This window comes from Dromiciops gliroides, chromosome 2 (assembly GCF_019393635.1).
Source record: "Dromiciops gliroides isolate mDroGli1 chromosome 2, mDroGli1.pri, whole genome shotgun sequence".
Lineage (NCBI taxonomy): Eukaryota > Metazoa > Chordata > Mammalia > Microbiotheria > Microbiotheriidae > Dromiciops > Dromiciops gliroides.
The window spans coordinates 29,248,005-29,265,164 of NC_057862.1; the positions used below are offsets into that span (position 1 = coordinate 29,248,005).

General features: G+C 36.3%; 1 protein-coding gene across 2 annotated transcripts in view; it reads right to left on the reverse strand.

The window, feature by feature from the left end:
• The window catches only part of CTNNA3 (catenin alpha 3), a 2,043,451-nt gene that overhangs the window by 796,593 nt on the left and 1,229,698 nt on the right, over positions 1 to 17,160 (reverse strand). The window lies entirely within an intron of this gene.

Sequence of the window (17,160 nt, forward strand, 5' to 3'; positions counted from 1 at the left end):
TTAGTATGTTTAGGGGTGTACATGTCATTTATATAGGATGTCCAAAAAGTTATAGTGTAATTTTAAGCTTTAATAGCTTGCTATATTTGTTTCCTGTAGAGCATATTTGTCTCCTGTAAAGACAAATGGGAAGCCAGATGGTCCAGTGGATAGAACACTACTAGGCCCAAAGTCAAGATGACTTCAGTTTAAATCTGATCTTAGACCTTACTAGCAGTGTGACCCTAGGCAAGTCACTTAACCCCATTTGCTCCATTTTATCATCTGAAAAAAATGAACTGGAGAAGGAAATGACAAACCATGCCAGTATTTTTGCCAAGAAAATCCCAAATGGGGTCATGAAGAGTCAAAGAGGAATGATATAACACAACAATGAGACAACACATTACAGTGGAATCCAGAAGTCCTGTGTTCAATTCCTAGCTATAGCAAATACCACCCTTGTGACCCTGAGCAAGTCACTTAATCTCTCAATGCCATGACCAGCCCTTTAACATTACAGTATAAAATTTCAGAAAAGTGACTGTTCTGCATTTGGTGGAGGGAATTTCCATGTGTTTAGTTCCCCACATGAATGAAATCATAGGTCTGGACCAATAAAATAGAAATAATATCTAATTTCAGAAGATGGGAAACAGTACAAGAGAGGAGTATAGAGTAGACATTGGGGACAAGTTAGCAATGAGAAGAGGCTTTTTTCTCCTTTATAATTCATCTGCTGAATTCCACAAAGGTTTGTAGGCATTGGACTTCAAAGGAAAGTAGCCTCGTTTTTTCTTCCTTTGGTCATTGTGTTCAACAAAGCTTTCGTGAGCAGCTGCTTTGAAGTTTTACTTTCACTTAAGATGTTAAATTGAGAACAACCGAACAGCTCCCAATTTAACATTAAAAATAGTAAAATTTCAAAGAGGGCATGCTGGCTGCCCTATACTGGTAAGCACAGCAGTTGAAGATGGGCAAGTCAACTGCTGCCAACAAATCTATGGACTTCAGTAGTACTCACTGTTAGCACTGTCTTTTTCTCTCCTCCTCCTCCTCCCTTCCCATTTCTCTGTATCTCTACTATTTTACAATGCTTACACCTCCACTGGTACTCCCATTCATTTCCATTCCGGTCTCCTTTGGATCATTGCTCAAGCCATTACCCTTAGTCTTTCTAGAAGTTTCAATCCTTCCTTTGCAGACTCCTTCCTTCTGCCTATATCCACGATCAGGTCTTCTTTATCCATCATAATAAAAGGTTAAAAGCAACCTTAACAAAGACCCTGCTCCCCATCTAACTACTATCTCTATGTATTTCTTCTGGCTCACTGGAAGCTTCTTTCAAATTTCTTTGCCACGGAACCATTTCTCAACCCTTAACAATCTGGCTTACTCCTCCATATACTGTAATAACATTGCTCTCTCTAAGACCTCTGATTAAGCTGACCTTTCCTTAGGACTCATACATAATTTGTTTTGTTTTTTTTCTTCAATGTAACTGGCACCATCAACTACCACTATTTAGCTTCTTGAAATTATCTTCCCTTGGCTTCCTTGACATTGCCCTACCCTGGATGTCCTCTTACCTCAGATAATCTTAACTCATTTTTAACTGTCTCACCTCAGATAATCTGAACTCATTTTTTTTCTCTTTTTTCTCTCCTTTCCTGCGCTCTCTTTTCTGTCTCTCTTTCTAACTTCTGTCTCTTCTCCATTCTTCACTCTTCTCACACCCCTTTATATTTCTGTGGGCATATCTCTATATCTGTTTCTGTGTTTAAAACTGTTTGCGTCTATATATCTCCTTCTATGTGACTTTCTCTCCATGTGTCGCTATTATTTTCTTTCTATCTTTCTCTCCCTGTCTATTTATGTGATCTTATCAAGTCTCAGCTTTAGTCATCGGGACAATGAACATGTTTTGGAAATCCATATCTCTAGCATTTGCTTTTTTTCTGATCTCCAAAGCTATTTTCCTAACATGTCCCTTGAGGATGTTTCTTCTACATATCCATCAAGCGACTCAAACTCCACACATACTAAACCAGATTTAACATCTTCCTCCCAAAATCTGTTCAAAATCTTGGTGAATATTTTGACACCCAGCCCTTCCAATTATTTCTTAGATCTATCATTTCTGCCTCCCCAACATTTCTTGCATTAATCCACTTCCTATGTCCCCTACTGTTACCACATTATCCTAGGCTAGCATTACTTCTCACATAGATTGTTCCAGTCACTTCTTAATCTATCCTTCTTCCTTCAGCATCATATTCCAAACATTCCCGTGTACTTCTACCATAGTAATCATTAATATATGTATTTCTTATCATTGAATCATATAATGATCGCCTTGTAAGGGTCAAACTATTTAGTCTAACTTTTTCTTTTTAGTGATGAAGAAACTAAGGTCTAGAGAGACTATAAGGGCCTTCCCATAAATCATAGTGCTAGGAAGTGGCCATTTTACTATCTTATTCTGAAATATTCAGGGGACACACATGACTTTCCTTCAATCTATAGTTCTAGGAATATCCCCAGCATTCATTTTATATACCCTTTGCCCAGCCAATATAGAATACTACCCATCCTTTGCTTATGCCCCCAGGGATTCACCTTTAATTCTCAGGCCTTCATCTCTTCCCCTGAGATGTCCTTTCCTCAAGTTATACATGTCTGGATACTACTGTCCCTTCAAGGTCAAGCTAAAATTGTACTGTCTCCATGAAACTCCTCTGAGTAGTCTCCAGTGATTCCCTCCCTCCCCAAGATCCCAAAGCACTTTCCAATTTAATTTTGCCTTATATAGATTTAAGCACCTTTCTGCTCTTTAGAACATTAGACTATGGGTTCCTTGAGGAAACAGACTATTTCTTTTTGTCTCATCACTTTTCCTGGCATATAGGAGACACTGAACAAATGTTACTAATTAATTGATTTATTGATTGATATTCCTTATGGGAATGCAAAATGGGTAAATCCATATTGTGTTGCTTCTTAGTTGAAACAATCCTCCTCAATTATGTTGAGCATAGCGCCATGGCAATCACTCTCCAAGTATTTTCTTTAGCAGAAGCATGAATCAGTGGATTAACAACTAATCTCTGGTCATAACCTAAGGGTTTACTTCAGCACCTAAGCATGCATATATATACACATAGATATGGATATATGTGTAGGGAAAACATTGCTCTCTCACACTGAACACAAAGAAGAAATATTGAATGAGGAAAAATTCACTGAGCACATTGAAGTCATGTGTGTTGCAAAAAAATGCTTACTAGCACAGGAAAATTATTACCTCAAAAAGGAAAACAATGAGTAACTTCCATATATCAATCACTGTGTGAGGCATTATGAGGGAGATCAGAGAAATATAAGCTATAGGACCTGCTCTGAAGAAGGTTGAAATTTAAATGGAGAGGAGAAAACATGAGCCCCAAATTATTAAGGGGTTACCAATGCAGTTTAGACTTATATGAAAACAAAGCTGACAAAATGATAAAACTGGAGAAAATTGCAATAGTGAAGGAAGGTTTCATGTTGTCAAATCTTACATATCAAGGGAAGGTCACAGTTCAGTGATCCTCAAACAAATTTTGCAAGACAAAGCTCTGCATAGACCCCTTTACCTATATCCCTGCTAATATAAGAACACATTTCAAGGTACTCCAACCTTTAAGATCATATTGAAGAATAACAGAATTACAAAATTTCAGAAGTTAAAAGGAACTCAGAAATAATTGTTCTTTTATCCATTATGGAAGGTCAAAATGAGGCCGAGATAACGTAATTAAAAGGTGAATGAATGGATCAGAACCCAGATCTTTTCAATCCAACTACGGTACATTTCTCATTATAATGCAACTTATAGTGGGCAGCTAGGTGGCACAGTGGATAAAGCACTGGCCCTGGATTCAGGAGTACCTGAGTTCAAATATGGCCTTAGACACTTGACACTTGCTAGCTGTGTGACCCTGGACAAGTTTCTTAACCCCAATTACATCACCAAAACAAAACAACACAACTTATAGAGGGATCCCACAATAGGCTATTGCTTTCCAAAGAACACAGGAGACAACTATATCATGAACCAGTTTCCTTAGCCTCTAAGGTAAGATAGGACACATGTGACTAAGTGATAGCTAAAGAACATGATAGGGCTAAAAGAATATATCACTATAATACCCATACTCTTAATAATTCCAGTGAGCTAAAAGAGGAAAATTTTAGAAATAAAAACAAGTATAACAGTGTGTCAGTGAAGACTTGTTTGGATTAGGTAGAAAATTTTACCTATTAAACTGGTGCAAGAAGGAGGAATAGCATTCTTGCTCCCTCTTTTATGGCTCCCACCCTTGGAATATAGATGCCATTAGTTTTCTCCAACCATATCCCTTCCCTTCTTAATGGGTATGATATAATCTCTAGTCATCAGCCTTAGCTAAATCCTAACAGTAGAAAAAAATGTTGGGAGAATCCTGAATGTTTACACCACTTGACTGTCCTGCATAAGACAGCCAATTGCTATTTTTAACACATATACTAGCTTTATACCTTTAATCTGCTTTGCTAAGTTAAGCTTTGGAAAATATGAATTGAAAGAAAATTCCTCTTAGAAAGCTCAAGAGCCTCTAGATATAACAAAAGTCTCAAGAAGTCTGAGAGGGAGTCTATGTTTTTCTTCTCATTTCATACCTCCACATCTCATATGATACACTTTCTCTGTATTATTTTTTTGCAATCCTCTACTCACAAACAATAAAGCATGAAAACGGATTCTGTTATGATCAATGGAATCTTCAAGCAAACATTAAAACTAATTAAACAAAAATGGAAACATATTTTTAAGGCATGTATATGAGCTTTTGAACTCTCTCATACACACAAACACACATACACACACTCAAACAACTAATGGCAAACCATCTAATTTATGGTAAGAGACCAGCCCTTCAGTCACTCTGAACTAAGTCCTGGTTTCCTTCTTTTCTGGTAGCTTCTGTCCTATTATTTTTGATGACAATCAACATGTACTTTAACTGACCCATACATTTATTCTTGACCCAGCTTATATTTTAGTATTTGATGTCTGCTCACTCATTGGCTTCCTCTGTATCACAACACTGTCAACCCCCTTCCAATTATAGCCTACATTGACTTCACCTCTACTTCAGTGATTAGCAATTAACATTCTCCATTCTGCTCCACAACTGGGAGACAAGATCAAATAACAAAAAACTCCTTTTTAACATGTCAAGTCTTTATTCTCCAGTTTGGAAAATCAAGATTCTCTATAAATAAGGGGTTCTTAGCCTAAGCTATCTAAGTCTATAAATACATATCCATCCATCCATCTGTATACACGCATGTATATATGTATATGTATATATATACACACACACGTCTTTATTGAAAATTGTATGTCAATGTAGTTGTTTCCTGTATAATTCCATGTATTTTAGTTTACTCATTTAAAAAGATAATCATGAGGAAGTAATCCATAGGCTTCATAAGACTAACCAATTGGTTCAATGACTAAAAAAAAGAATTAACAATCCCATATCTTAATAAAAAAGGGATGGTGTCTAAAATTACTGAGATCAAATCATGGTAATAGTGTTCCATGACCCTCCAAACTTCCAAAACCCCCAATCAATTTTGAACACCAAGGAAGGAGTCATTAATCACCCTGCAAAGCCTGCCCACCCAGAACCATTGAAAATGAAGATTCTAGAGATAAACTGGAATGATGGAGGATTAATGGAAGCCGTAAACGTCTCACTGCTAGGTAGGAAATCGTTTTCATTTCATCACTGAGTTTCATTAAAAATTATGCTTCAGAGATACAGCTGATGATGTTCGCCATATAAATGATCAAGGGCAGCTTTTATGACTTTTGAGCTAATAGAATTGCAATATTTAAATGAATTTAAAGCTCTGGTGGATGACACAATCACACCATCTAACAGTGAGTGACCTTGGTAACAATGTGGATATTGAACCCAGCATTTAAAATTAAAGATGTTCTTTTTTTTTTTTTTTAAATCACTGTAATATACTTTGGTACTATGATGGGTTTCTTTTTGCCAGCAATGGGAATGCTCCATTCATTAGCCCTGATAGCAACCCAGTCTTGGTTTTTGAAACTGAGTGAATCTAGCTCTCATCCATCAATAGATGTTCCACAAGAAGATACACTCAATATGTTTGGACTCTTCTTTTGGGTCCATTCAGCCCTGGGATTCCCCTGCTCTTGCTCCATGAACAGTCTCCCTCTTTTAGTGATATGCATGGCCTGAATGGGTCATTTTATGTAACTTCTTGTGTATATCACCAAATGATATTAACATAGAGTTGACTTACAGAAACTATGGCCTTTTCCATTTTCTTGGAGTCACTTGTTACTTTCATTCTTTTGGGATCATGAGATATCATGCTTTATAAAAGAGAATTTTTATTGTAGAGGCAACATGGTACAGTGGTTTAAGTTACTGGTCCTAGAGTCTATGTACATAAGGTGAAGAATCTCTGATTTGAGGCATATGATCATTAGATTGTGAATTCTTCCTTATGCTGTGAGTCCCTTCAGGGGAGGGACTGACTTGTTACTTCCTGTTTGTGTGTTTGTGTGTGTATTTATGTGTACATGTATATATTCATATGTGTATATATGTGTATACACACATGACAGTGTACAAAGATGATGTGCATGTATACATATGTGTTTGTGTCTGATTGTATGTGTGAAAATACAGCAGAGAAATTTTTTCTATATAGGAAAAAACATTGTATAGATCTTCATGGATTCAAAAAACTGTAATAAATTTTGACAGTTGGGTACGATCAATGACTTTCATGATGTTTACCCTAATTCCTCCTACAGGATGCATGTTTGAAATGACAAAGAAGTTCAAATTTCAATTTTAAAAGATCATTCTTTTTTCCTTCCTTCCTTCCTTCCTTCCTTCCTTCCTTCCTTCCTTCCTTCCTTCCTTCCTTCCTCCCTCCCTCCCTCCCTCCCTTCTCTTTCTTTCTTTCTTTCTTTCTTTCTTTCTTTCTTTCTTTCTTTCTTTCTTTCTTTCTTTCTTTCTTTCTTTCTTTCTTTCTTTCTTTCTTTTTAGTGGGGCAATAAGGGTTAAGTGACTTGCCCAGTGTCACACAGCTAGTAAATATCAAGTGTCTAAGGCCAGATTTGAACTCTGGTCCTCCTGAATCCAGGGCAAATGCTTTATCCACTGTGCCCCCCCCAAGATTGTTTTCTTTCAAAGAAATAGATATTTAAAGTGGGAAGTTTTTGCAATCTGGAATTCACTTGTATGGAGTACCTCATTATTGCTTTTCCTCTGACCCTCTTCTTTCCTCATTCTAATTCTAGTAAAGATATTGACCTTCCCCCAGACATGGTTAGATATTTCATTCCCTAGATGCAATCCCTTATCAGGTCCCATAGTAGCCTTTGCTCTTTTGGTCATCCTCTTTCTCTAATTTTCAATCTATTCACATCTACTGTCTCTTTCCCTAATGCCCATGAAGACACTGAGGTCTTCTCCAACCTTTAAGCTAAGCATAGTCAAATAACTTCTTTGGGAAAGCATTCTATATTTGTTACAGACACTTCCACTTCTCTCATTCATTTTTATCTCTTTTAATCTGGCTTTTACCACTCACCTGAAACTGCTCTAAGGTTACCAACAATTTCGTAGTTGCTATATGTAATGGTTCCTCCCCATTGTTCATCTTTATCGACCTTTCTAGAACTTCTGATAGGGGTGACAATGCACTCTTCCTAGATACTCTTCCATCCCTGGGCTTTTGGGACACCCTTCCCTTTTGTTTTCCCTCCTATCTGTCAGATTATTCTCTTTCAGGATCTTTTACTAAATCACTATGAATACTTAGTCCCTTCCAAAGCCAACAAAGCCCATTTTTATCTCTGACTTCACACAAGTTATTCCACCACCACCCCATGTCCGAGACGTCCTCCCTCCTCTGCCTCTTCAAATCCTTGGTTTCCTTGGGGTCTCAAAATACATGGTACCTCCCAATGAAAGGGTTTCAGGGCTCCTCTTGTTTTAGTGGTCTTCCCTTTTCTCAAATCACCATTTAGATGCTTATTTGTTTACATATTGTGGCCTCCAATAGAATTCAGGATCCATTAATCAATCAATAAATGAGCATTTAATAAAACCCATCTATGTGCCAAAAACTCTGTTAAGTACTAGAGATCCAGGAAAAGAAGTCAAAGGCAAGGCTGGGTTTTATTCTTTTCTTTTTAAAATCCCTCAGTGGGTAGCATGTTGCTGTATGCCTAATAAATGGACATCTAGTTGCACTGGATTGTATTTGTCTATAATAATACAGGAAGTAAATATTTGTTTGGATTTTTTTTGTTTGGTTTTTGGTTTTTGGTTTTGTTTTTGTCTTTTTGTGGGACCATGAGGTTAAGTGACTTGCCCAGGGTCACACAGCTAGTAAGTGTCAAGTGTCTGAGGTCACATTTGAACTCAGGTCCTCTGGAATCCAGGGCCAGTGCTCTATCCACTGAGCTACCTAGCTGCCTCCCCCCCCCCCTTTTTTGTTTGTTTTTTGTTTTCAGGAAGCAAATATTAAGGGCAGGGTTTGAGCTTAAATATTCCTGGCTAGAAGGACAGAACTCGATCCACTAAGCCACACTGCCTATAAAAAGAAGTTGCAGTTATTTCTTTTAGAGATGTGGAAAATTATAAAGTACTTTTTATTTTCAATTTTGTAATGCCTTCCATTGATAACTGATGGCTCCCCATAGTTCTGGGAAAAAAAAGCAAAAACCAATTTTGTGGACCTTTCTACAAGAACAACTGCTCAATATTTTAATTCCTTCCATATGAGGTTTAACCAAATATTAGATCCAACATTTGATAAATGGCTGCCAGAAGGAAATCATATGAGAGTCATTCACTTTCTCATGCATGTTCTTGGCTAGCAGAGTGCCCAGGTACAGATTTTACCCAAGGCCTATTGTTCTGATGGTCTAACCAGCCTACATGATGCTCCTGACTTACTCCTTTTGCCACAAACAGACCAAGAAAAGTAATATATCTGCCCATTGATGTGGAACCTTCCAGAAATCCACAGCCTGAAGAGACAGAAACTTGTGTAGCTGGAAGTGAAGACATGGGAAGCTAAAACCTCAGTGAGTATAAGAGTGCTGCTGGAACATCAGTCTCATCAAAATCTACCACCTCTGTGTGCATTATACCCCTAAGAATGCTACAAAGGTGTTTTCACTCTATGAGAACAAAGTGACCATTTTTTAAGTTCACAAGTGATAAGTTCCCCTATGATATTCCCTTTTAATCCCAGGCAGTAAATGAGCTCACACTACTGCTGCAGCTAAAAAGCTGTAGTCACTGCTGTGCTGGTATATTTGTTTTCTGTATTAAAAGTTCCCAAAGTCTGTGCATTTCCATGTATAGGAAGTGAGAAAGGATCCAAGAATGGGTGAAGAAGTATACCTACCCCAGTCTGTATGGGAGAAAGAAAGAAAGAAAGAAAGAAAGAAAGAAAGAAAGAAAGAAAGAAAGAAAGAAAGAAAGAAAGAAAGAAAGAAAGAAAGAAAGAAAGAAAGGAAGAAAGGAAGAAAGGAAGAAAGGAAGAAAGGAAGAAAGGAAGAAAGGAAGAAAGAAAGAAAGAAAGAAAGAAAGAAAGAAAGAAAGAAAGAAAGAAAGAAAGAAAGAAAGAAAGAAAGAAAGGAAGGAAGGAAGGAAGGAAGGAAGGAAGAAAGAAAGGAAGGAAGGAAGAAAGGAAGAAAGGAAGAAAGAGGGGGGGAGGGATGGGTGGAGGGAGGAAGGGAGTGAGGAAGGAAGGAAGGAAGGAATAGGGGGCAGTTAGGTGGCACAGTGGATAAAAGCACCAGCCCTGGATTAAGGAGGACCTTAGTTCAAATCCGAGCTCAAACACTTGACACTAGCTGTGTGACCCTGGGCAAGTCACTTAAGCCTCATTGCCCCACAAAATAAATGAATGAACAAATAAATAAATATATAGATAGATAAACAAATGAATGAATGAATTAATGAATAAATGAACAAACACATATATATGCTCCATAAAGAATGTATGTATATGGTTAAAGTACTATAGAAAATATTGTTACCATGATCATTATTTTTACTTCTTCTTCTACCACTACTACCATTATTTGGTGCTAAGACGATGGGCACACACAGGCAATCTGTTTGTAAGTCCTTTTCAATTTGAGAAGGTTTGCCCTGTTTTAGTGAGCTATTGTCCCCATGTTCATGCTGCTAATGCAGTCTATGTCACACGGGTCATATCCATTTCTCTACCTCATTGTTCTTCTGCTCTTCCCGGCCTGCTGATCCAATCTCCAACCCTATGCCTCCCCTAGCATGAGTTTTTACTCATACTTCCCCTGCTGAAAGCCACTAAGGGAAATCAGGCAACTATGGGGCTTGGTTGATTAAAATTAATTCCAAACATTAGAGCCTAGGTCTCCACATGTGCCCCAAAATCATGACATTTCCCATTGTTATATTCTCTCTCCTCGTGCCCTTGCTGGCTGTTCCAAAACTTTCTTATTTCTGAAAATTCCAAACCCCATTCCCACCTTTTTTTTTTTCTCAACAGATATCCTTGCCATGTACTATACTGAGAAAACTGGGGCCATTGTTGAAGAGTTCATTAATCTCTCCTACTTCATACTTCAAAGTCCATCTATAGGTTTGACATTTGCCTTCTTCATTCCCATCATTGATTAAGAGTTGTTTTTTCACTGTGCCAAAGTAATAGCTTCTACTTTTCCCTAATATCCCATACCTTTCCACTTTCTTCAAGTGTTTGACTCATTATATATTATTCATCCCTTAGTCCCTTCTCTCTACCTTCTTTGTCACTCTTTTCATCTTCTAAATTATTTCTCTAAGTACCAGATTATCCTCATTTGCCTCAAAACATGTGGAATACTAAACTGATTAAAAAGAAGAGTACAAAATATGAAATTAGCAAAATATAAATTAAAAGGGTGAAATCACAATAGAGAAAATGTATTTTAAAAACTTTGAACTTAGTCTAAATTCTATGCCTTCAAAAATGAGAAGATAAAAGAAATCAGGGTATATCTATGAAAATATAAAACAACTAGATTAATAGAATGTCAAAGATCAGCAAAAAATGCAATTATAAAAAGAAATTGAACTAATTAGTTCTTTTTTTTTTTTTCAGGGCAATGGGGGTTAAGTGACTTGCCCAGGGTCACACAGCTAGTAAGTGTCAAGTGTCTGAGGCCAGATACTCAGACACTCAGATACTCAGATACTCCTGAATCCAGGGCTGGTGCTTTATCCACTTCGCCACCTAGCTGCCCCCTGAAGTAATTAGTTCTAATACCTAAACCAAGGAAGGATAAAATAAACAACTGATCAACATCATTTGAAATAAAATCCTACCCAAAGCACCTATAACTATTTATATATGTGTCAAGATAATGGAATGTGGTAGATAAGGAGATTTAGCAGATTCAAGGGCAGGTGGGCCCCTGGAGATTAAACTACACTGAATTAAGTCAGAGTGATTGACTGCTGATTAGCCTACTTCCAGTTAACTAGATTGTAAGCACATCTGTCTGGCCCTTAAGAGAGTATTGTTCTCAGAAGCTAAAAACTTTGCACTTAACTCGAGACCACCTTCAGGTTAGTGAGCCAATGAATTTGAATGACACTAGCCAATCAACTTGAAGAACCTCCCATTTCTGGGAGGAGAACATGAAGGAGGAAGTTGATGCTAGCGGGAGACTTCTTCCTCTTTGGGTTCAAGACATCAGGCTGGTGGCAGGACTTCATGTGGGATATTAGGAAGGCTAGGATTTCCATGCTATAAGAAATCTGTTCTCAATCTTTCTCTCTTTTCTATCTTATATCTTTTAATAAACCCTTAAAAGCCTAAACTCTTGGTGAATTTATCAGTGATTTTAGCCAGTTTCCCCCCAAAACTGGAGGCAACAGATTAAAACCTACATTTAGATTTTTAAACAACACATATATGTGGTTTTGTTTTCATTAATTTCTAGTTGGGTTTATATCAGAATCAGTGATGGCTCAGCATTATGAAAACATTTAGCATAATAAAAAGCTTTAACAGAATCAAAGTTTATTTCATTATATCTGTAATAGGAAAATTAATAATGAGAATTCTGATCTCAGAGCATATTCAGTGGACTCTACTTGCTTCCAAAATATGTGGAGAAACTTAGTGTGCCTGGTTCTAGCAGCACCTAAATGAAGTTGTTCTATTTGCTACTTCAGCACACATGAAGGGATGAATGTTCCCCACTGCTAATTATGTGGGTCCTGAAACAGATTATTGATTGGTTCCTGAGCAGAACATAGGTTTGCCTTAAAAGCATTAACTAGTGAAAATGAGTCTCTCCTTGCTGACAGTACTAAATGAAAAGGAATTCTGTAAGGATGGGGGGAGACAGACAGACAGACACAGAGACATTCAAAGACACAGAGATAAATGGAGGGAGGGAGAGAGGGAGGAAGAGAGAGAGAGAGAGAGAGAGAGAGAGAGAGAGAGAGAGAGAGAGAGAGAGAGAGAGAGAGAGAGAGAGCATGAGAGAGCACAAACAACAGGAGCCAATAACTGTTTCAAAGAAGTGCTCAAAGATTAGACTAGAACCCTTATGGTTAATGTAGCAACTGTGATCTGGGGACCCAACTCATCACTAAGAGTGGAAGTAGGGATAAGGCCCCCTAAGAGCTAATAATAGTGTCATATAGATAGTGGCAGGTAAAAAAGACCTTAGACAAAGTATAATATTCATTTGCAATCAGATCCCTGTAGAAGCAAATATAGAATGACTTTTTCCTTTTATTTTTCTTATATGAAACAATTTACATGAGTAAAGCAAAAGGTAGGTGGATATGCAATAGTGAAACACTAAATTCTTCCCCAATAAATACTATAATAAAATTAGGATATAGCCTTATTCTGCTATTATTGGCAAAGGATTTAGAATTTAGTAAATTATTTTTTAGAACTTATTGAATTATTTATTGCAATTTATTCTTATTTAGGAATAACAATAAAATGAAAGGAATTAAAGACATGATCACGGCTAAAGAGAAATCAAACAATTTCCCCCTATTTTCTTATGCTAAGATGATTTACATAATAATCTAAAAATAAATTAACTGAGATTATTAAAAGTTTCAATAAAGTAGCAGGGTCCAAAAGAAACACACAAAAATAAATAGTCTTCCTTTATAGCAATAACAAAACCCAAGAGGAAATAATAGAAAGGGAAATTCCATTCCAACTATTTAAAAAATGCATTAAATGCCTACAAATATCAGGCAAACTCAAGAGCTCTCTATATAAAATAATAAAATTCTCCAAGAAAGAAATAAAGATTGGTTTAAATTGACTAGACATTCATTGCTTATGCTGGGCCTTGTAATGATAAGAAAAATGATAATAATACTTAAATCTCTTGACAGATTTATTGCTCTATCAACCTATAGAGCTAAACAAAATAATAGCAGCATTCCTTTGGAGGAAAAGTAGATCTAAAATATTAAAGGAAACAATGATGGAAAAGTAAAAAAGAAAGGGGAGTAGCCATTCCAAATGTAAATTTTTTTACAAAAAAAGGTAATAATGAAAACTATTTGGTGCTAGATAAACAGAGACTGAATATAGTAGATACATGGAAGAGACTTTCCAAGAAAGAATCAGAAATAACTAAATTCAATAACCAAGTATTTGATAAATTTGAAAACACAGATTATTAGGAAAGGACTCTGTCTGATAAAAGAAAATCTTGGGAAAATTGAAAACTAGCCTGGCAGAAATTAAGTTTAGATCATCACTCATAATGTATATAACAATATTTTTTTTTCAAATTAGAAGCCAAATGATTTAAAAAAAAAAGAAAACATAATCATTTCACAGATAAGGCTAGCCATGAATAAAAAAAAAAGATCCCTATTGAGTTGTTTCAGTGGTTCTCAACTCTTCATGATGCCATTTTGGGGTTTTCCTGGCAAAGACATGAGAGTGGTTTCCCATTTCCTTCTCCAGATCATTTTACAAATGAGAAACCGAGGAAAACAGGGTTAAGTGACTTGCCTAGGGTCACATAGCTAGTAATTATATGAGGACAGATTTGAACTCATGAAGATGAGTCTTCCTTGTTCCAAGCCCAGTGATCAAACTACTGCACCATAAAGAGATAAGTTAAAATAGAACACCTCAATTGCATAAAATGTACATACTACACAAATAAAATTAAGATAACTATGACAAAAAGGGAAGTGGTCAATTTTGGGGAAATTCCCAAAGAAGGTCTAATATCCAACTACTACAAGAAAATGTACATATTAAAAAAAAAAAAAGAAAAGCTCAATAGTAAAGAGGTCAAAATAGAAGGAAAAAAGATTCTTAAAAGAATAATTGTAAAATATTAACAACTGTTTGAAAAAATTCCATATTGCTAATGATAGAAATTTGAATCAAGGCAACCTTCATTTTATCTCTAATTCAAAAAATTGGCAAAAATGACCAAAAGAAGAATGGTCAGTGGTGAAGGGGCTAAAGAATGATAGGCAAGCTAACATATTGCTACTAGAGGTATGAATTGGTTCAAACATTCCATAGCAATTTAGAATTGTGCAAAAAAGGTAATTAAATGCCCATACCTTTTGACCACAAATTTCCATGTCCAGTCATATACTCCAAGCAGATCACTAAAAGAAAGGCTGTGTGTTCCAAGATATTTATAGCAGCACTTTTTTTGCGTGTGTGACAGAACAAAACTGGATACAAAATAATTATCCATCAACTCAAGAATTGCTAAATGAAGCTTGGCTACATAAATGTAACAAAATGTTCTTGTGGTATAAGAAATAATGAATATGCTGACTACAAAAAAAGAATGGATAGACATGAAAAAAAGGAAGTGAAATAAGTAGAACTACATCAATGTAAATTGAAAGATTAACAAAATAAGTTTAAATGAAAGCTAGAAATTATAACAACCAAGTATGAGAAAGCCTATTATTCCCTTTTTTCCAGAGGTGTTCAGCATTTTTCAATGTGTTGATTCATTTATACATAATTTTTCTTCTTTATTTTAAATTCCAATTTTTATAAGGGATATCTCCTTGGGAGATGGAAGGATTAATTGGAAATGTAAGTGATGTAAAAGCAAAATATACTGATACAAAATTTTAAAATATTCAGACCTATCCCATGGGAAAAAAAAAACCAGATAAAAACAGAAAACCTTGAACTTGTCATCCCTTGTTGTCATTAATATATACAGTATCTGGTTTTCCATTCATTGCCAAACTCCTAGAATTTTCAGTACATCCTGCCTTTACTCCCTTATTTCCTAATCTTTTCTGTAGCCCTTATAATCAGCCCCAGCTGAACACACTGTACCCTGAGCCCAACATCATGATGTCATTTGTCTTCTTCAAAAAATGAAGAACAATGTAATTCACCACCCAACCACACCCATCAACTAAAATCTCAATTTTCAATGTTGGCAATGATCTCTTAAAGGAGAAGTACAACAAACTTTCTTCAGTTCAAAGCCTACTTTGAGCTATCCAAGTAGTTTTGTTTTGTTTCTGTTCATTTTTTTTTTTGCAATGTTGACTACTTCCTCCATTCTAACACTCTCCTTTCCCCTTGGTTTCCATATTTCTTCGGTTTCTTCTATTAATCTGTCACTTCCTTCTCTCCTTCTGTATTATTGTCCATCTCCTAAGACTTTCTCAAGGTGGGGAGGAGTGACCAAGGGCCCTCTTCTCATATATCTCTTTTCCATATATCCTCTTTTGATGAGCTCATTGCTACCACAAATTTCTGAAACATTCAAGAACATCCAGAAATCCTCAAACCTATATATCTATGAAAACTACATTTTGGTTTTGGTTTTTTGGTGGGGCAATGAGGGTTAAGTGACTTGCCCAGGGTCACACAGTAAATAAGTGTTAATTGTCTGAGGCCAGATTTGAACTTAGGTCCTCCTGAATCCAGGGCCCATTGTTTATCCACTCCACCACTTAGCTGCCCCAAACCTACATATCTAGCCTTAGTTTCCCTTATTAATTCTAGTTCTATATTGACAACTATCCACTGACCATTCTAATAGGTTTTACATGGACATGAAAGATTCTTCCTCCTCATCCCCACCTCACAGAATAGGTAAGCTCAGGGTACCATCTCATAACTGCTGATTCTCTTCCCTGTTAGTGTGTGTATGTATATATATACATGTATACCTAAACATATCTCTATCTCTGCCTATGTATGTATGTATGTATGTATCTATCTATCTATCTATCTATCTGTTTGTCTGTCTCTGTTATATCATCCCAGGTGGAATATAAGCACCTTGAGGATAGGGACTATTTCAATTTTGTCTTTATACCCACAATACCTAGCATAGTGCTTGGCACACAATAGGTATTCCAAAAAAGTGTGTTGATTGACTATCATTTTCTTTTCTTCATACATTTAGATTCATATCTCACTCTCCCAAGCCCACCCACCCCCCAAATAAAAAAAGCCCTGAGACTTATTGTGATTTCTCAGTTTTAATGTAACTCCTAATAGGAAGTAAAGGAAGGAATATAGGCCAAGTATCTATGTTGTTTCATAACTTTTTTGGTGAATTTCTCAGAAACACAATTTACATGAAGTGATTTTATAATGTATATAGATGTGTCTTACCAAACAAAATTGACATTAATCCATTTACCAAGTCAATTTTTTCTGCAGCATGTCACTTTTAATTTACAACTGTGGTGATTTCAAATCTCAAGGTAACAGCATGGGAACCTTAATTAACAAAACCCATATAAACAGGCATCCCTAGGAGACCCCACATAATTCCAAGATCCTGTTCCCCATTTATCCTCCCCTCTGGATCTGTCTAACCCTGACTGAATCACTAATTCAGTTTAAAAGTAGAAGGGTAGGAAAAGCAGGCTGGATTTAGGATTAAGAACTGAAAGATTCTCCTTTGGGAGAATCTAATCCAATTCCTTCATTCCACAAATGTAGAAACTTAAACTCAGAGAGTTGACTTGGACAAATGACACAAAGCCAGTTTTCCATTACCATATTAAGAACTTTTCCCCAATACACTTTTGAATTTGGGAG